The following is a 22,162-nucleotide window of genomic DNA, read 5'->3' as shown; positions in this document are numbered from 1 at the left end:
ATCAATTATGAACTAAAATTGATCACTTGGACTAGTGAGATGACATTGGTACATGCCACCTTGATGGGATTGAATTGGAATCCCCTGGCAAGTTTCTAACTCCCCTATTTGGGGCAAGTCCGATTGAGCATGCGCTGAACTGAACATCTCCTCCCTCTCTCATTCCCACTCTTATATTTAACAGGGATCACTTTTTTTCCTTTTTTAAAAAAATATTTATTTATTTATTAACCTTTCTAATATAATTGTTATTATTATTTAAATATTTCAGCTTTTGTAAAGGTTTAAGAGCAGACCTTCAGACTTTGGCATGGAGAAGTCAACAATTTCTATCTGCCAAAAAAGCTGTTATAGCTTTAGATAATAAGAGTAGAAATCTGAGTCCCTCTTGGCTAGGATGCTTACATCTCTCAAGTTCAGAGTAGTCTGAAAAGCTGATGGTTTTACTGTGGTGGATTTGACCATGAATATTATAGGGACAGATTACATGTTGGGATGAGGATGGAGGAGTGAGCTCCATAGAAAACAGATAAGGAAGCCAAGATGTAACTAAGAAGTTACAATCTAGTTATGAGTGCGTAGTGATCACATACAAATTTAACCAGAGATTTGTAAAAGAGAGAGCCATAGATGGCCTAAAAAAGGCTCACCCGAGCAGAAAACTATGCACATTTGGAGGGAGATGCATAGTAAGCTTGCAGGAATGAAAGCTACAGGAGACTTCATAATTAGCTGAACACTGAATGTGCTCCTCAGACACACACAGATGTTTCCGCAGAGGATAGAAGCTTCGTGGATGAAGTATTTGAGTGCAATCTTGACCCAAAACACTGCATTATGCTAACTCTAGGATGACTTCAAGCAAGTCAAACTAAAAATAAGATAAGAATAAAAACTGAGCAGATTTAGCAGTTCAATAACTCCAAGTAAGTTACTGAAAAAGCAATACAAACTTAGAAAAATGAATCACAATATATAGATTCTGTAATATATCATCTAAAATTTTTTCAAAATATTAAGACATGTACAGGAATACAAAAGTATGCATCATATTTAGAAATAAAAGCAGTTAATAGAAACCAACTTCTGGTGAGCTCAAGATGTTAAGTGTAGCAGGCAAAAAAGTCAACACAATTATCATAAATTTGTTCAAATGATGAAAAGGTATTGTTTTTAAAGATTTTATCTAATGTAAATACAATAGTTCAACAGACAAGGAAGCTCAGTAGATAAAAAGATGGTGTCAAAATGGAATTTTTAGAAAGAAAGTTATGTTAAAACTAAACAATTTACTTATGGAATCAACAGTATATTTAAGATGGCAAAAGAAAGAATGAATGAATTTGAAGACAAATCATTGGAATTACCCAATCTACAGAATAATAGACCAAAAAATAACTGAAGAAAAATGAAGAGTGCTAGAAAATCCAAAACAGAATTGAGAACCCCACCATGTGTGTTTAATATCAATCTCAAAAAGAAAAAGAAGACAGACAGAGGGGAAACATTTTCCCAAATGTGATAAAAAGCATTAGTGTACAGCTTTAAGAAGCTCAAATAACACCAGTTAGGATAAACACAACTAGATATATCTAGACACAGAACGATTAAAATCCATACAGAAAGAGAAAATATTGAAAGCAACATAAAGAAAAAACTGATACAGTACAGGTGATCAATAATACAATTAATTGTGCTCACTTCGGCAGCACATATACTAAAATTGGAACGATACAGAGAAGATTAGCATGGCCCCTGCGCAAGGATGACACGCAAATTCGTGAAGCGTTCCATATTTTAAAAAATAATAATAATAATACAATTAATCACTGACTTCACATCTTACATAATGGAGGCTACAGAGCAATGGAATAAAACATTGAAAGAGATGAAGAAAGAAAACTGCCAATCAAGAATATTATATCCAGCAAAAATATTATTTATCGAAAATAAACTAAAAATCAAGATATTCACAAAAATAGTATAGACAGTAACACTCAAATCCCACCCCAATAAAGAACTAGATATACAAAATGTTTGTAAATATAGACTATACCACATGCACTGTTTTCTCTTAATTTTTCACAATAAGATGATTTTAATGTAATAATAATAGCACTAAAATATCATTGGATTTTAAACATTATATGTAAGATACATGATAATAATAACATAAAAGAAAACACAGTAAATGGAGCTGCTATATTTTTCCAAAATTGAATTTGTGTTAACCAGACATTAATTATGTTAACAAAAATTGTATATTGTAACAGCTGGAGCAGAAAATCAGAAAATAATTCAAAAATATAAGTAAAAATCAACAGAAGAACTACAATAATATGTTTGCAAAAAGTTTATTTAACACAACAGAATAAAAGGAGGCATAGATTAAAAAGATATGAAACATACAGAACACAATAGTAACATGATAAATGTAACACAACTATGTTAAGTGAATATAATAAGCTGCTCAGCAAAAAGGTAGAGAATGCTATACTGAACAACAGCTAGAAGCAACTATGTGTTGTCTATCAGAATTATATTTTAGAGATAAAGGCATAATAAACAGAAAATCAAAGATAAAGAACAGTTATTCCATGTAACCATTAGCCATAAGAGAGCTGTAGTGACTATATTAATATGAGTCAAAGAGAAATTAAGGCAAGGAATATTACTAGGAACACTTCATAATGATAGGAGGGTTAATACTTCAAGAAGACACAATAATTAAATGTATACATATGTACCTCTATAACTATGGATCCTCAAAAAGGAATTTACTTGGAACTAAGACTGGATGCAGAGATTAACTACAAATAGACCTAAAGGAATTTTAGAGAGTGATTATAGTGCTCTAAAACTGGGTTTGGCAATAGCATGTAATTATATAGGTCTACTAAAAATCATCCAGTTATACACTTACAATGGTTACATGTTATATGTGAACTATAATTCGGTCAATTGCAAAAAAAGCTTTCTTTGCAAAATGTAGATTAATTTCTTTCAAGCAGTAAAACAACTCAATGGAGCCTATGTATGTAAACTGATATTATACGAAGCATCAAAGTTAAGGGAAGAGGCATGAGCAAGGATTTAAATATGATCTGTACTTAAGGGAACAAAAAGTAACAGAGATTGATTAGTTAAGATTGATACTAGAATATCTTTATGGATACGATGAAAAAGCTAAGTTTTAAAAAGAACATGAGGGAGGCTTCAATATTCTGCCAAGAAACTTGGTTTTATAGGGTTCTCAGATGTATAATCAGCAGGATTTTAAAGAAACTTAGTGTGAACAAGGTACAGTGCCAAGTTTTTTGCATGCATCTTCTTACTCAAATGTTAAAATGATTAACTACATTGAAAAGCATTTTAATTACCTGATTTTACAGATGAAGATGTTGAATCTTCCACTAATCAAGAATCAAAGTCAAGAGTGTATGGCCAGTGAGTAGAGTAGTATGGGTGGGGTTCAATCTTAGATCCTAGTTCTGTATGTCTTCAAAGTACTGGCTTAACATTCTCCAAGTTGGCCTCATGATTGTGAAATAAATCTCTGTTCCCTACATAATTTATAGTATTTCTCCCACTGCGATTAAAGAAAAAACCAAATAGATTTTAATTGTGCATTACTCCTATTAGGAATAAGTTGAAAAAGAAGGAATTTAGGTTGGAAAAAGAGAAGTGAACCAGATGTCAGTTTGTGTTTATCTGTTTTTCCCATTGCAAGAGCTTTGGAAGAGGTAAAAGAATCTGAAGCAAAGTAAGTTGGAAATCTAGACTCTGTTTACTGGTCCTGTCTGTAAGAAGAAAGAGCTAAGACCAGGATGAACAACACCATGGTACCAGAGTCAGCTCAGTTGTGTGCCTTGTCAGAAAGCTCTCACTGTGAGAACATGGTCTGGAGAAATACATGCATGAAGATTTAGCAAGTAAAGAATAACAAATATACATAAAGTGCAATATTACTTACCTTTAAGGAAGAAAGATATCTTGTTATCCAGGATAACAAGGATGAATCTGTGGGACATTATGCTGACTGAAATCAACCAGTTGCAGAAGGGCAAACACCAAATGATTACACTCATTCGTATAAGGGATCTAAAATAGTCAAACTCTAGAAGCAGAAAGTAGGATAGTGATTTCCAGGAGATGGAAGGAGGAGAAAATGAGGAACTGTCATTCAATGGGCATAAAATTTCAAATATGCAAGATGAGTAAATTCTAGAGATCTGATGTATAGAATAGACCCTAGAGTGAATAATGGTACATTCCACACCTAAAAAAATGTCAGAGCGTAGATTCCATGTTAAATGTTCTTAGCACAAACAAAGGGACATTTTTGAGGATGATGGATGGATGAATTACCTTGAATGCAGGGATGGTTCCACAGGGATATGTATAACTCACCCAATCGTATAGATTATATGAGTGGATTTCTTATGAATGTAAATTAAACATTAATAAAGTGGTTAAAGAAAGGAATAACAAAAGTTTTTCTTTTTAATTTTGAGCATCCAAACAACTTTATTTCTGGGAAGTCCTTAGGAATCATAAAACATTTAGATGGAGTTCCAGATAAAATTTTATGCATGTTACCTGCAACATAACAAAATTAAGACCAACAAATTTTATTAAAACATGAGGGAGGAATATTGCAAGAAAAGCTCCCTTGTTGACCATTAAGCTTGTGCATAATAGTTTATGATGTGAATGGCATCCCTGATATTGTGCAGTGTACAACCTGCTTAACCATACACAAGGTCTTGATTATAGATGACTTCCAGTAAGCAAGAAATAGCAAAATGAAACTACTTGTACATCTATTATTGTTGTGGTAAAACTTCAATGCTAATGATAGTCTATTTACTTTGATTTCTTGTTTATTTCATTTGTTGTGAACATTAAAAAAAATATTTATAAGGGGCTTGCATTGTGGTGTAGCAGGTAAAACTGCTGCCTGCCACACTGGCATCCCATAGGGCACTGGTTTGTGACTTGCTTGCTCCACTGCTGAACCAGCTCCCTGCTAATGGCCTCAGAAAAGCAGCAGAGGATGGTCCAAGTACTTGCTCCCTGCTACCCACTTAGGAGACCTCGATGAAGCTCCTGGCTTCGTCCTGGCTCAGCCCTGCCTATTCCTGCCATCTGGGTGGTGAACCAGCTGACAGAGGAGCTTGCTCTCTCTAGCTCTCTCTCTCTCTCTCCTTCTCCCTATAACTCTGACTTTCTTTTTTTTTTAAGTTTTATTTTATTTTTTTGGACAGGCAGAGTTAGAGAGAGAGAGACAGAGACAGAGAGAAAGGTCTTCCTTTTCTGTCGGTTCACCCCCCAAACGGCCACTACAGCCAATGCACTGTGCCCATCTGAAGCCAGGAGCCAGGTGCTTCTCCTGGTCTCCCATACGGGTGCAGAGCCCAAGCACTTGGGCCATCCTCCACTGCCTTCCCAGGTCACAGCAGAGAGCTGGCCTGGAAGAGGAGCAACCGATTCAGAATCAGCGCCCCGACCGGGACTAGAACCCGGGGTGCCACTGCCACAGGTGGAGGATTAGCCAAGTGAGCCATGGCGCCGGCCTATAACCCTGACTTTCAAATGAACTAGTAAATCAATCTTTAAAAAAATATTTATAAAAGATTCCCTGAAATGTGTTTTCACAATAATTGGTTTATGTCTTTTAACCACAAATTCTTCTACCATGAAGACTTTTAGAAGCATATAATGCTTATGGTTGAGATGGGAAGGCAAGATTCCAAAATTCCATTTGAAAATTTGAACTCTTTTTAAGGAAGTCATTTGCAAATACTCAAGCTAGTAAAAACTCCTAACTCATGTCACCAATGTACCAGTAATAGTGCATGTTGTGAAAAATAGAAATGCATACTGAAAAACAACATATCTAATAGATCCCTTAAAATGGAAGCATGTACTCACCTCCTCACTTCATAAATGACCTTAAAATCCTCAAATTTAAAATGACTTGTTCAAGTTCACATGAAGAATAGAAAAAAAATCAAAACTACCCATTATATTTCCTGATTTCTCTTGATGCTCTTAAGGTAACTCTGGAAACTCAGGGTTTAGAACCCTTGGGATGTGACAAAGATATTCAAATAATTTACATTGTGATTTTGGCTTATCCAGAATCAAATAAGATTGTAATTTGTAAGCATAGACCTCAAAGTTTATGTTTTATGTTAACCTTTTTAAAGAAGATTTATTTTTTGAAAGGCAGAGTAGCAGAGTGAGGAAGAGAGACAGAGACAGAGAGATATCTTCCATCATCTGGTTCACTCCCCAAATGGCCACAACGACTAGGGTTGGGCCAGGCTGAAGCTAGGAGCCAGAAATTCCATCTGGTCTCCCATGTGGGTGGCAGAGGACCAAGTACATGCACCATCTTCTGTTGCTTTCCCAGACACCTTAGCTGGGAGCTGGATAGGAAGCAGAGCAGCCAGGACTTGAACAGATGTTCCTAACAGGACTACCCATCACAGTCAGTGGTTTAACCCACTGTTCAACAAGGCCAGCCCCATTAAATTAACATTTATTAAACCAAACACTATTTTTAAAATATTTTATATGTATTTATCTCATTTAAGCTTTATGAGGTAAACACTTTTACTTTTCTCATTCTTAATGAGAAAACTAAAACTGAGGGATATGTATCTATCTGATGATAGCAATAGCAGAGTACAGTTTAATAGCACTAATCACAACCAGGTATTTTGAGCATTTAATATGTGTCAGGCATTTTTAAACCATTAGATATATTAGCACATTTAATCCTCACAACAAATCTTGACTTAGTTTCACTCAGTTTCTCCATTTTATAGATGAGAAAATTAATACATAGTAAGCAATGGTGATTGGGTTCATAAACGTAGCCAATGTGGAATCAGGCTATATGATCATGCACCTATCCACTATTCTCAAATTAGCAAGCCAAACTTTTAAATTACTACAGAGAAAGGCCTATGTATTATTCAGGGTAATCCAGAGAAACAGATTTTATAGTCTAGAAATAGATAAATATGAGATTATTACAGGAAATGAGTCACACTATTATGGAGGCTGAACAGTCCCACAATCTGTCATCTACAAAATAGAGAACTAGAAGAGCTGGTGTTGTAACTCAGTCCAAGTGTGAATTCAATTGCCCAAGAGCTGGAGGCACCAATCTCTAGGGGCAAGAAAAGGTAGATGCTCCAGCCTCAGCAAGGAGAACTGATTTGCATTTTCCTCTGCTTTATTGTCCTGTTTTGGCCCCCAGTGGATTGCTGAAATCCACCTGTATTAGTGAGGGTTATCTTTACTCAGATCATCAATTTAAATTTGTTTCTTCATGACACTCTCACCCCCCCCCCCCCCCCACACACACATAACAACAAAACAGTATTTTACCAGCTCTTTGGCCATCCCTCAGCCTAGTGAAGTTGACACAAAAAAGTTAACCATCAGGATTTATAATGCCCCCACTGTTCTTCCAGTGGTTCTTGGCTTTCCCATAGAATCTGTAAAGCAATCCATGAAGTAAGAGGTTTAGAGTAAAATTTAACACACTTTAATATGAATGCAATATTAAACAGTCTCTTTGCCCTGATTCCTCTAACATCAGTGACTATTGTATTCTTCTAAGACATAAACAATTATTTACATAGACAGGTCTACTACTCCCTTCCTTTTCCAGAGTGTGTTGGCTCTACTTGTTATCTAAATTACTGATGCCCCAAGGTGCAGTTGAGAAAATTAAAAAAGAGAAAAAAATTATCAGGGATGATTTGATTATTTGCAAATGCTGTCATGAAAACTGCATAACAACATTTTGGTGAACTCTGGACAATTTTTCCACAATGATTCCATAAGATTACACAACCCAGTGATGATGTAGCCATAGTACTTTGTGTGAGTTCATTCTATGAGGTAAAACAGTGACAAAAATCACCAAGTGAGGCATTTGCAGAGCACATCCCTGATGTTAAGCAATACCTGAGTGTACATATTCCACACATGAAAAAGTGAAATTGAGTTGCAAATATTTTCACTGGATACAGTAATCATATTTAAGTGCATTTGAATGGTTTTTACAGTTAAATTATTATTTTTTTCCTTTTTTTAACTTTTATTTAATGAATATAAATTTCCAAAGTACAGCTTATGGGTTACAATGGCTTCCCCCCTCCCATAACTTCCCTCCTACCTGCAACCCTCCCCCCTCCCGCTCCCTTTCCCCTTCCATTCACATAAAGATTCATTTTCAATTCTCTTTATATACAGAAGATCAGTTTAGTACATATTAGGTAAAGATTTCAACAGTTTGCCCATATAGCAACATAAAGTGAAAAAACTACCATTGGAGTACTAATTATAGCATTAAATAACAATGTACAGCACATTAAAGACGGAGATACTACATAATAGTTTTTTAAAAAAATTAATTAATTTTCTATGCCATTTCCAATTTAACACCAGGTTGTTTTTTTTTTCCTTCAATATTTCTTTTTTTTTTTAATTAAACTTTTATTTAATGAATATAAATTTCCAAAGTACAGCTTATGGGTTACAATGGCTTCCCCCCTCCCATAATTTCCCTCCCGCCCGCAACCCTCCCCTTTCCCGCTCCCTTTCCCCTTCCATTCATGTAAAGATTCATTTTCAATTCTCTTTGTATACAGAAGATCAGTTTAGTATATATTAGGTAAAGATTTCAACATTTTGCCCATATAGCAACATAAATTGAAAAAAACTACCATTGGATTACTAATTATAGCATTAAATAGCAATGTACAGCACATTAAAGACAGAGATCCTACATAATTTTTTTTCAAATTAATTAATTTTCTATGCCATTTCCATTTTAACACCAGGTTGTTTTTTTTTTTCATTTCCAATTCTCTTTATATACAGAAGATCACTTCAATATATAATTAGTAAAGACCTCATCAGTTTGTGCCCACACAGAAACAAAAAGTGTAAAAATACTGTTTCAGTACTAGTTATAGCATCACTTCACTTTAGACGACACATTAGGGACAGATCCCACATGGGGTGTAAGTACACAGTGACTCCTGTTGCTGACTTAACAATTTGACACTCCTGTTCATGGCGTCAGTAATCTCCCTAGGCTCTAGTCATGAGTTGCCAGGGCTATGGAAGCCTTTAGAGTTCGCTGACTTTGATCTTATTCCAATAGGGTCATAGTCAAAGTGGAAGTTCTCTCCTCCCTTCGGAGAAGGGTACCTCCTTCTTTGATGGCCCCGTTCCTTCCACTGGGATCTCACTCACAGAGATCATTCATTTAGGTCTTTTTTTTTTTTTTCCATGATATCTTGGCTTTCCATACCTGCTATACTCTTATGGGCTCTTCCGCCAGATCCGAATGCCTTGAGGGCTGATTCTGAGGCCAGAGTGTTGTTTAGGACATCTGCCATTCTATGAGTCTGCTGTGTATCCCACTTCCCATGTTGGATCTTTCTCTCCCTTTTTGATTCTATCAGTTAGTATTAGCAGACACTTGTCTTGTTTGTGTGATCTCTTTGACTCTTAGACCTATCAGAGCTATCAATCGCTTCTCGGCCTTTTGGCTAAGATCAAGTGTAGTATCTGTTCTTATCAGTTAAATTATTTTTTAAAGATTTATTTATTTATTTGAAAGCCAGAATTACACAGAGAGAGGAGAGGCAGAGAGAGACAGGTCTTCCATCCGATGATTCACTCCCCAGTTGACTGCATCAGCAGGAGCTGTGCTGATCCGAAGCCAGGAGCCAGGAGCTTCTTCTGGGTCTCCCACATGGGTGCAGGGGCCCAAGGACTTGGGCCATCTTCTACTGCTTTCCCAGGCCATAGCAGAGAGCTGGATAGGAAATGGAGCAGCCAGGACTAGAACTGGGGCCCATATGGGATGCTGGCGCTTCAGGCCACGGTGTTAACCCGCTACGCCACAACGCCAACCCCATACAGTTAAATTCTGATAGGAAACATGACTAAGGACAATTTGAGAGATTTTATTTATTGTATTTCACATTATATTTATCTAACACATATTATTTTAAAGAATTATAAAACATGCCTAAAAGAAAAAATACCTTTTTAAATATTTAATTTACATTGTTATGTCCTTCCTATGTGATTGCATCTTTCCTCTCTTCATCCCACCACCTTTCTTTTTTAAAGATTTATATTTATTTATTTATTTATTTATTTATTTATTTGAATAGCAGAGTTACGGGTGGGGAGAGAGAAAGAGAGAGAGAGAGAGATATCATTCTTCCATCTGTTGGTTCACTCCCCAAAGGGCTGTAACACCTAGAACTGGGTCAGACTGAAGCCAGGAGCCTAGAACTGGTTTCTCACATGGGTGACAGGAATTCACATATTTAAGTTATCTCCTGCTGCCTCCCAGGGTGCACCCTGGCAGTACCTGGAATTGAAAATGGATCTAGGACTTGAACCCAGGTACCTTAACATGGGATGTGAGCATCCCAAGTGGTATCATAACCATTCTGCCAAATGGCATGCCTCAAAAATACATATTAAATATGAATATGTAACTTTAAGCCACTTTTTTTCTACTATTCTAAGACTGCAGAAAGGGGAATTGCTTACTTACTCGATAAACATTAACTTAAGTGTTTAATGAGACCTACTATATGCTCTGGACTTTAACCACCATGAGAGATCCAGTGAATAAATTTAATATAGGATCTGCTACAGAAAGTTAGTCAATGCACAGAACTTGAGGCTAAAGGAGAAATTAAGAAATGAAAACCCATCCTCCCCCCTTTCAAAAGATTGCAGTGCAGAAAAAGTAGTATTTCTTCCTCATCCATCACAAAACTCATGGCTGTTGTTCCTATAACAAAATATGGATTATCAAAAGGAATGCGAGACAAATTTATTTAACAATAATTTACATGACTTGGGAAACTTTCAGAAATGAAGAACCAAAGAAATCAAGAAAATTGTATTTTGATGCTTAGGTTTGATGAAGAGGAGACAGTCATGTAGAAAAGTGCAATTGGAAAAGATGAGTATGATGAAATGGTAAATAACTGAGGAAAAACTAATATCATCTGTTTCTTCAACTTCTCTTTGGTGTCTCTCTGTATTTATTCCTTTCCGTCAGGCGCAATGTAGCATACCTGCATCATAAAGGTATTATGACATAGTTTCAGGGAATTAGGTCAGAGAATCCTTTTATGGCCAGCTCTTATACAGAAATGTAAGAGACAGTCAGAGAGTGACCTTCTTACTTTTACAGTTTTGCAATTTTCCAAGGTGCCGTGTTTTGGCATAGTATTTCCTGCACCCTGCTGTGTTCTGGACTAAATGGCGGGTCAAATATACATGCATGAAAAGAAACTAATGTCTGACATTAAATAATTGAAGAATGACGCCTTTACATAATTAATACCATGGGAATTTCCTGAAAGAAGAGTTTACATCCAGCTACAATGGGGAAGAAAATGTAATCCCTTGGGATAGATCTGGGTGGACCTTAAATGATGGTGGTTTGCAAAAAAATTGAAAGCACAGAATAGACATTCTAAGAAATGAAATGGACAAAGGCACAGAAGAAAGCCCAACAACATATTCAAGGCCCATGAAAACATAAATAAATGTTTCCTACTCTAATGTGATGAAGAGTGCTTTAGATCCATAAGGAAGATTGAAGATACAGAACACACCAATGCCGCAAGCACACACAATAGCTAGCCAAAAGTACAGCAAAATTATTGTTAATGAAGCTGAACTTGTAAACAAATAAGGATATATTCTATGTGTCAGAAATGAAAATAAATTTCAAATCTGAAGCAAGTGGGTAATTGCATCATATTGGAGGCTTGGAAACTGGGATGGTTAGTAAAATCTTAGAGATCAAGGCCACAGTCATTGTTCAGGACAGGGACTTGGAACGGATCCTTTGAATGATGCTGAGAAGCAGAAAGTGGCCATCCCATTAACAGGGACCAGAAACACCCCCAGCTGCCACATTAACAGAGACCAGAAATACTCTCCCACCAACTCGGGAATTTAGCCCAGAACTGAGTATTCCTCTCCCTACAAGAGTGAGCTATGAGTGGAGATACAGTCACCCAGGAGAAATCTGAGTCAAATCTAGATACAGAGGCCAAACTCATGGCATATATATATATAAGCTAGATAAACAGCAGAATGTGAATATAGTATAAAAACTGATCCTGAACTATGACAAGACATCTTGCTTGAGGTGGGAAAGAGGTTGATATAATTGAGGACAAGCAAAGAGGTCAAAGATAGAATTGAATCTGTAAGATATGAACAAGAAGTCAATTAAAAAAAAAGTTGAAGACCCAGGATTTTTGTGCAGCAGGTTAAACCGCCACATGCAATGCTGCCAGCATCCCATGTCAGATGGCCAGTTTCAGTCCTGTCTGCTCCTCTTTTGATCCATTTCCCTGCTTATGCGCCTGAGAATGCAGCAGACGATGGCCTAAGTGCTTGGGTCCCTGTCATCCATGTGGAAGACCAGGTTAAAGTTCCAGGCTCCTGGCTTTGGCTGGACTGAGCCCTGTCTATCGTGCCATTTAGGGAGTGAATGAGCAGATGGGAGATCTCTTTCTCTCTCTATCTCTCCCACTCTGTTACTCTGCCTTTCAAATAAATCTTAAAAAACAGTGTTTGGAAAAAATATGGAAATGTCCAAGACTTAAGGAAAATATGCTTCCCTGTCTAGAAAAGATGTTACACCAAGTCACAAGTATAAGGAAACAAATCCATTCATGAACATATCCTGTAATGTAATTTTTTGAATCCTGGGAAATATTTTGCCATTATCTTTTTGGTTATACTCAGTCTTCTCAACTTCTGCAAATTCTGTTAGAAATATGCTGGAATTAATCCTATTTGGAGTATATTGTAAGTTTTTCTTCATAAACTCTATTTTGGGTTGTAGCTACATTTTATCTTCTAGTTTATATATTCAAAGTAGTTAGTTAATCTTTTAACAAAAATATTTAATACCATTTTTGACAATTTTGTAAATATATACACACACACACAAACATGTGCATGTATGCACACACTAAGTTATTTCAAAAATTTCATGGGGGTTCAAGCATTTAACCTAAAATGCCCAATTTCCCACATGGGGGTGCCTAGGTTCAATTCCTGACTCCTGACTTCAGTTTCCTGCCAATGGAGAACCTGGAAGGTAGTGATGATGGCTCAAGTAATAGGATTCCTGCCACTCTCAAGGGATACCTGGACTGCTTTCCTGACTCCTGGTTTGGGCTCTGGCCCAACCCCTGCTTTTGAGGGCATTTGGGGAGTGAACCAGCAGATGGCAGCTTGTTCTCTCGCTCTCTTTCTCTTTCCCTCTCTCTCTCTCTCTCTCTCTCTCTCTCTCTACCTCTATCTCTCTCCTTCTGCCCCTCAAATAATTTTTAAATATTCATGAGAAATAGAAATAAGACTAGTGTCTGCAAAAATTTTTGCAATCCAATGTATCTCATGCATACAAGGGATCTCCAAAAAGTTCCAGGAAAACATATTGTGAAAAAATTATACATAGATTTTGAAATTATTTTAAAGAATGATGTATTCAAATATGCAAAGATTTTAAAGGTTTACTGGTAAAGACCTTTGCTGAAATGACTATGAAATGATACACTTCAACTGTAAAGAAACTAAATCTAAACAAACAAGTAAAAACAGCTGTGGCATTGTGGCACAGCACCGAAGACAACACAGTTAAGATGTCTCAGGAGACACCTGCATGCCTTATCAAAGTCTCTGGTTTCAAGTCTCCACTCTGCTTCTGTCCAGCTTCCTGCTTATGTACAACCTGAAAGGCAGCAGTGGTGGTTCAAGTATTTGAATCTCTGCCATCCATGTGGCAGGCCTGGATGGAGTTTCTGGCTCCTGGCTTTGGCCTGGCACTGCCTTGGCTAGTGTCGGAATTGGGGGAGTGAACCAATGAACGGAAAAGCACTTTCTCTGTTTCTTTGTCACTTTGACTTTCAAATAAATAAAAATAAGCAAATGAAATAAAAAAGGAATGAAGTAAAACAAAACAATAATGGAGAAAGGAATGAAGCCAATACAAAGGTAAATAGAAGCTGGGTGAAGGTAGGTAATTATCTCATTTGCCAAAGAGTCACCAAAACCAGGGCTTGGGAACATAGGCGTTACTGCAAATATTTATCTTGAAGTTAAAATAAAGATTGACCTTGGTAAATAAATTTGGGATTTAAAGAGAAAACATAATAATAACATGAAAGGTGGTAGGTTTGGAGGGAATTTAATGACCCCAGTTTCCTTGTTAAGGGAAAGATAGAAATATTAATCACCTTCAGGCTTTTCAAAATATACACTAAGCTGTGTGCCTATTCATATTTTTTATATTGAGGAAGGTCATTAAGACAAATAAAGTATTATACTTAACTTTGAATCCAGAAGAGGAAGCAAAGGAGATGACAAAAGCAATATTAACCCAGTGTACTCTGAGAAAGAGAAAAAAGCCAATAACTAATGCAAATAGTCAAATAAACCCAACTATATTGGTATTGATAATGTACAAATGGAGAAGCAGCATTTGGGATTTCCTTAGAAAAGTAGTGCTGAGAATCTTAATTCTTCTTTCCCTCCATGTGTGTATATGTATGTTTGTGTGTGGGGGACAATATAGGGAATTCTCACCTTCATACCCTTAAGCCTAGAGTGATTTGGCTTCAACAAGACACCAAGAGAGTCTCTTAGCCACAGCTTGGGTACTGCTCCTGCCCGGGAGGTGTCAAAGCGCCAATTCAGCCTAAGTAACTGGTGAGGTGGAGCCCTAAGTGTCCTCTTCTGGAGTCGCACTACCCTCCCTGGGCTTGGGCAGGTTTCAACTTGGGGAATATTTCTCTTGGATTAAATTTGGAGCATCTGAATAGATAGCAAGGCTGTAGCTATTTTAAAGAATCTCCTAGGAGGTTTCCTTAAAGGAATAGAAGGAGGGGGATCCACAGCATGAGTATAAATACTAGAAAAAAATAGAATGTAGAGGACAAAGCATTAATGGAGATTCAAGAAGACTATTATGTAATGATGAATGGAAAAATAAACCAAAAAGACATGCATGACCTTTTATGCTGTTAAGAATGAGCTACTAAATGTATCATGTAGAACTATTAGTTGGGGCTGGCACTGCGGTCTTGTGGGTAAAGCCAATGCCTGTGATGCTGGTATTCCATATAAGCATCAATTTGTGTCCCAGCTGCTGCACCTACAATCCAGCTCACTGCTAACAGTCTAGGAAAAGCAGCGGGAGATGACCCAACTTTTTTGGCCCCTGGCATCCACCGAGAGACCCAAATGAATCTCCTTGCTCATAACTTTGACCTGGCCGAGCACTGGCCATTGCAGTCACCAGTTGGTACAAGATTCCCTCTTCTCTCTCTGTAACTCTTTCAAAATAAATAAATAAATCTTAAAATTATTTTAAACTAATTGTTTTCAAAAGATAATTTGATACATCAAGATTCCAATAATTTTTTCAGAAAGTTATAGATCAAAAGCAAAAATTAAGTACATAGAAAAATTGAATAACACATTCATCTATTAATCTAATGATTTTATATGTTATATAACAATAAAGAATATGCATTCAATTAAAAATTATTGAAATATCAGCATAAAAATGAGGCATTTTGCAAATCTAGAAAAATATACATATCATGTTATTACTTAAAAGATAACAAAAAGGAAATTGTGTTATATCACTATTAGAATTTTTCAATATGTTGTGTACTAAAAGTAATAAACTTAGAAATTATTGCATATCTAGAGATTTAAAGTGTTGGAAGTAGTAAAAAATTAAAATTTATGTAATGTATCTAAATTACTGTTTAAAAGGAGATTTCTAGACTTAAATCAGTATATTATGTGAAAGAGAAATTAATGAGCCAATGTTAAACTTAAGAGTTTAGAGAAGAAAAATTGGGTAAATTCAATGGAACTAATAGCAAGAAAGTGGAAGTTAATGAAGTAGAGTGTAAAGTGACATCAGACATTATTTTTTATCCTTGATCTTTGAGAAGAATAGCAAAATAAATTTTGGGAAACATGAAGAAAAATGATAACAACAAAAAATATTATAAATTAGAAAGAACATAACTACACATAAAGCCTTGTACATTTCCTTAAAAAAGGAGGAATTCTACAATCAACTTAATGCCAATGATTTTAGATTCTTAGATTAAAAAATAGGAAAGGCTATCCAATTTATTTTTAATCTATTGTAAACCTGACATTCAATGCAAAATTAAATTCCTACTTTTGTGTGAAAATCATAAATACAATAACATTCAAATAAAATTAGAAATGTTAATACAAAATCATTACCAAATGAGCTTTCCAAGGAATGCAAAGATAATTCTAAATTAGAATAGACATTAACATGAGATATGAATACATGAATGGATTAAGATGGAAAAGTTCTATGACATTGTAGAAGTTCTCTATCTAGCATTCAATAAAATCATTTGTTTGTGAGTTAAAAGAAAACTTAACCAAGAAAAGAAAAACATAATAAATATGGCTTTCAATGTTGAAACTGCATAAATATTCTCAATAAAATCAGGAAGGGATCTTTGAAATACTAATTAGACCAAAAGAAAAAGTTAAGAAAACTGGATTTACCCCATGAAATAAAGGAGCACTTCCTTTTCTCTGTGTTTCTATGAATGGGCAGCCCACACTCAATCCATATAAAGACTTTCTATTCATGGCAATAGGATTAGTGTGAGGTTTAAGTACAAAACAAGCAATTGAGATCTATCCTTTGTTTAAAAGATTTCCTATGCTATATGTTAAAGAGGGGCAAGGACCCTGTCATCCTGCTTGAGAGCCAACCTCTTATGTTAAAAACGTTATGAATTCTTTGGGTGATCAAACTTGTTGCAATAATAAGTCAGGCAGGGTAACATAATTCCCAAACATAAAAGTTTTTCAATTTTAAAAGCTTTCTTTGGTCATTAAACATCCAGACAAACACTTGTTATGAACTAATTGGTAGCAAATGTTAATTTGAACACTTAAGCTGGCTTTGAGTTATACTGGTTTGATTTTGCGACTTAAAAACCAAAATAATGAGAAATTGTGTGAGCATCTTTCCATGCTTAAAAACTCCAATTACTGAATCCTATTGTTCTTTAGATGTGAACTTGGAAAAAACTGAGCCTTCTAGTCCCATAGTCAGGGAAATCTCTCCAAATTCTTTCTATCATGTAGATAATTTCTTCTGATCTGTCTCTTGTCTTTTTCCACTGTCATCCTCTAGGTATGTTGAGACACATTTGCAAAATTCTCCTAAAGTTCTGAAATCTTGCAGATTAGAGACAGACATTTTCTATAGAGATGCCTGCCTATTCTTAGAATTCTTTTTACCTTCTCCTGCTGTCCCATGGGCACAAAATTTATGTGGCATCATGGTGCAAACTAATCTTAGTATCTCAGTACTTTTCTTCTTATCTAGTAACCACAGATTCCCCAGGCTACAAGATGTTTTTTTTTTTTTTTTCTTTCATAGACTCTACATTTGTTGTCCTGTTACATAATAATCTTCTCACATTTTATCCATTCTGGATTTGGGGGACAGAGGCAGTCAGGAAGATACATCAAGACAAAATTTGTCTGCTCACACACACATGTGCGTTAGCCACACAAAGCCCTCCCTGCGCTATCCATTCTTCTCTGCCAGCCCTTTCTCTGCTTTCTATTCTTATCCCCTCCTTTAATTCATGGGTTAAGTTTCACATCTTCTAAATGCAATGATTTACGAACTCTACATACATTAATTACTACTCTATACTACTCAACTTAAAATATGGATTTTTAAAAATCATCTTCATAAATGTTTTCAATAAATTTATTTTACTTCTATATATTGTTGTTTAAAAATTGATTGATGCATTATGTTTTCTTACCATCTTTTTCCTTCCTTTTCTTCATTTCTCTCTTATCTTTTTCCTTTTCCCTTCCCTTCAATTTCCATTCCATTCTTTTCCCTTCCTTCCCACCTTTCTTCTTCTATGCTTAAGATACTGTTTATTTTCCTACTTTGTCTGTTCTTATTTTTCCATATAACTACCAGTTACATAAAAATATTTGATGAACCAAAAATCCAATTTTTAAAAAATGTATTTATTTATTTGAAACACAGAGTTACAGAGAGGCAGAAGCAGAGAGAGAGAGAGAGAGAGAGAGATCTTCCATCTGCTGATTCACTCCCCAAAAGACTGCAATAATAAGAGCTGGGTCAATCTGAAGTCAGGAGCCAGGAGCTTCTTCCAGGTCTCCCATGTGGGTGCAGGGGCCTAAGGATATGGAACACCTTCTGCTGCTTTCCTGGGCACATTAGCAGGGAGCTGGATCAGAAATGGAACAACTGAGACTTAAGCTAGTGCCCATTTGGGATGCCGGCACTGCATGTGGCAGCTTTACCCACCAAGCCACAGTGCTGGCCTCTAAAAATCCAATTTTTAATGTTCATTTGTTTATTTCCATCCATTTGAAAAGCAGCGACAGAGAAATAGAAAGACAGAGATCTTCCATCCTCTGGTTCACTCCCCAAATGCCCACAACAACTAAAATGAGGCCAGGCTGAAGCCGGGAGACTGGAATTCCATCCAGGTCTCCCATGTGGGTGAGAGGGGCCCAGCACTTGAGTGATCATCTGCTGCCTCCAAGGAAGCACCAAAAGGAAGATAGTGCATAAGTCAAGCAGCAGCTGGGCCTACTACCAGCACTCTGATATGGAATGTTGTCATGTTATGAGGTGGCTTAACTCATGGTACCACAACGCCTGCCTCAAGACTTTAATTTTTATTGGGGAATATTATAACATTGAATAAATTACATATGGAAGTCAGGCATATAGAGGAACTAAGATGGCAGAATAGAGGACAGCTGTGCTGATATTGACCATAGAATGATAACAGAGAAGCAGAGTAACTACATTCCCAGGGGGAGTGGAAAGAAGTTTGCAGTGGAAACCTAGCAGAGAGAAGAGAGATGCCATGGAGCAGTGTGGACAGTACACACATGCAGCAGCGAGCTGGGACAGGACTGGCAACTCCTGAAGCCAGGGGCTGGAGAAGATGGCATCTTCTTGGGGCGAGGTGAGAGGAGTCTGCAGCAGTCTGCATCACTGGTGATGTTGTCTGAGGGAGACCCTTGCCGAGCAGTGACTGGGTCCTGCTTGGAACACGAGTTGGGGGTGGGGAAACCAACTAACCCTATGAAGGCAAAGCACACTTGTTTCCTTTTTTTTTTACATTATTTATTTATTATAAAATTATTTTTATTTATTTATTTATTTAGTGCAAAGGATATCTAGGAAAGTGAGAGTTTTGGTTCAGGTTGGAGAGAGGTGAATAGGGGTCCACACCGAGCACCAGGAACCAGCCACATGGATGAGCAGCTAGGCCAGGAAGCCTAGAGCACATGGCCCCCCCCTGGCAAGAGGCCAGGGAAGAAGAGGAAGTGCACATTTGTTTCTTCCCATCCCCCTACAAAGGTACCCAAGTGTCTAACAGGGAGAAAGCATCATCTTAATTAGGCAAATAGGGGCTGCTACAGCTCACCTGCTAGGAGCCACAGCACCCACCTCTGGATATCTGAAGGAACAGATACTTCACTAAGACACAGAGGCACATTTCAAAGATAAAAGCATCAGAAGAGGGACTGGCGCTGTGGCATAGCAGGTAAAGTTGCCACCTGCAGTGCCAGCATGCCCTATGGGAGCCAGTTCAAGTCCTGGCTGCTCCACTTCTGATCTAGCTCTCTGCTATGGCCTGGGAAAGCAGTGGAAGATGACCCAAGTCCTAGGGCCTCTGCACCTGCGTAGGAGACCCAGAAGCTCTTGGTCCTGGCTTCAGATTAGCACAGCTCCAGCCATTGCAGCCATCTGGGGAGTGAACCAGCAGATGGAAGACCTCTCTCTCTCTCTCTCTCTCTCTCTCTCTCTCTCTCTCCTTCTGTCTCTCTGTAACTCTGCTTTTCAAATAAATAAATCTTAAAAAAAAAAAAAGCACCAGGGGAAAAAACCAACAAGTGGTACCACAAATACCTAAAAGTAAATGTAGAAATAAATATAAAAAACATGTACAAAGACAACAATAAAACTCCTCAAAATGAACACAACAGCATATCAAAGACCAAGAGAATGATGAGGGGCCAGTGCTGTGGCATAGCGGATAAAGCTGCTGCCTTCAGTGCCAGCATCCCATAGGTGCACTTGTTCGAGTCCTGGCTCCTCCGCTTCCGATTCAACTCTCTGCTGTGGCCTGAGAAAGCAGTAGAAGATGGCCAACGTCCCTGGGCCCCTGCACCCGTGTAGGAGGCCCGGAAGAAGCTCCTGGCTCCTGGATTCGGATTGGCCCAGCTCTGGAAGTTTCAGCCAATTGCAACTTGTTGGGAATCAACCAGCAGATGGAAGACCTCTCTCTCTCCCCCTCTTTCTGAGTGTAACTCTGCCTCTCAAATAAATAAATAAATAAATACCAAAAAAAGCAAAGAGATTGATGAAATGCCTTGAAAAGGAATTAATGCATGATCATATTGTCACTCAAAATATAGAAAAGCAAATACATGAGTTAAAATAATCCATACACTACATGGATGAAAAATTTTGCTGGGAGATAGAGATATTGAAGAGAAAGCAAACTGAAATATTAGAAATGAAGAATTAAATATGTCAAGTCAAAAATATGATAAAAAGCCTTAAAACAGAGCTGGTCAGCCAGAAGAACAAATATCCAAGCTAGAAGAAAAATCTTTTCAAATATCTCAGTCAGACAAAAAAAAAAAAAAAGAAAAAATTGAAAATAGTATTTGAGATTTATGGGTTAATATCAAATGACTTAGCATATTTGTATTAGGAGTTCCTGGGGCAGGGGAGAGATAATGGGTTAGAAAGCCTATTTTGTGAAATAATTACAGAAAACTTCCTTAATTTGAAGAAAGATTGGGACATCCAAGTACAGGAAGCACATAGGACGTCTAATAGATCTGAACAGAAAAGATCTTTGCCAGGATACATTATAGTCAAACTTTCAAAAATAAAACATAAATAAAAGTTTCTAAAATCTGTGTGAGAGAAGTAACAGATTACCTTCAAAGGATCTCCAATTAGACTAACAGCTGATTTCTCATCAGAATCTTCAAGGGCTAGAAGAGAATGAAGAGACATAGTCCAGGTCCTAAAAGAAAATATTGCCAACTCAAAATACTGTACCCAGCAAAGATTTTTTTTATAAATGAAGATAAAATAGAGAGGTTCCTGGGGCTGGCATTGTGGCATAGCAGGTAAAGCCGCCACCAGCAGTGCTGGCATACCATATGGGCGCTGGTTTGAGACCCAGCTGCTCCACTTTCCAGCTCTCTGTTATGGCCTGGGAAAGCAGTAGAAGATGGCCCAAGTTCTTGGGCCCCTGCACCCATGTGGGAGACCCAGAAGAAGCTCCTGGCTCCTGGCTTCCGATTGGCCCAGCTCCAGCCATTGCAGCAAATTGGGGAGTGAACCAGCAGATGGAAGACTCTCTCTCTCTCTCTCTCTCTCTCTCTCTCTCTCTGCCTCTCCTTCTTTCTGTGTAACTCTATCAAATAAATAAATGAATAAAAAAAAGAAATAAAGAGGTTCCAAAAAAACCTGAAAGTTTAAAGAATTTGCCACCACTTTTTCAGTCTTACAAATGATACTTAAGAATGTGTTACACATAGAAATAAAGGAATGAATTTAACCAAGGATGTGAAAGATCCCTACAATGAAAATAATAAAACATTAAAGAAAGAAATAGATGGAGATACAAAAATAATGGAAAAAATTTCCATGTTCATGGATTGGAAGAATTAATGTCATCAAAATGTCCATATTACCCAAAGCAGCTTACAGATTCAATGCAATCCCAATCAAAATACCAAGAACATTCTTCTCAAATCTAGAAAAAACAATCCTAAAATTCATATGGCAACACAAGAGACTCTGAATAGCTAAAGCAATTTTAAACAACAAAAACAAAGCCAGAAACATCACAATACTAGATTTTAAGATGTATCACAAGGCAGTTATAATCAAAACAGCCTGCTACTGGCATAAAAATAGATGTGTAGACCAAAGGAACAGAATAGAAACTCTAGA

At 37.0% G+C, this 22,162-nt stretch overlaps 1 non-coding gene and 1 pseudogene across 1 annotated transcript; both read left to right on the top strand.

The window, feature by feature from the left end:
- Positions 1-1,693: 1,693 nt before the first annotated feature.
- On the top strand, positions 1,694-1,800 carry LOC133774773 (U6 spliceosomal RNA). Its single transcript, XR_009868150.1, has one exon. It is a non-coding gene; the product is annotated as a U6 spliceosomal RNA (small nuclear RNA).
- A 7,764-nt stretch (positions 1,801-9,564) lies between these two features.
- On the top strand, positions 9,565-9,666 carry LOC133774759 (U2 spliceosomal RNA; annotated as a pseudogene).
- The last annotated feature ends 12,496 nt before the right edge of the window (positions 9,667-22,162 follow it).

This window comes from Lepus europaeus, chromosome 15 (assembly GCF_033115175.1).
Source record: "Lepus europaeus isolate LE1 chromosome 15, mLepTim1.pri, whole genome shotgun sequence".
NCBI classification, from domain to species: domain Eukaryota; kingdom Metazoa; phylum Chordata; class Mammalia; order Lagomorpha; family Leporidae; genus Lepus; species Lepus europaeus.
Note: the sequence above shows the minus strand (reverse complement) of the source record. Positions and strands in the feature narration are given on the sequence as shown.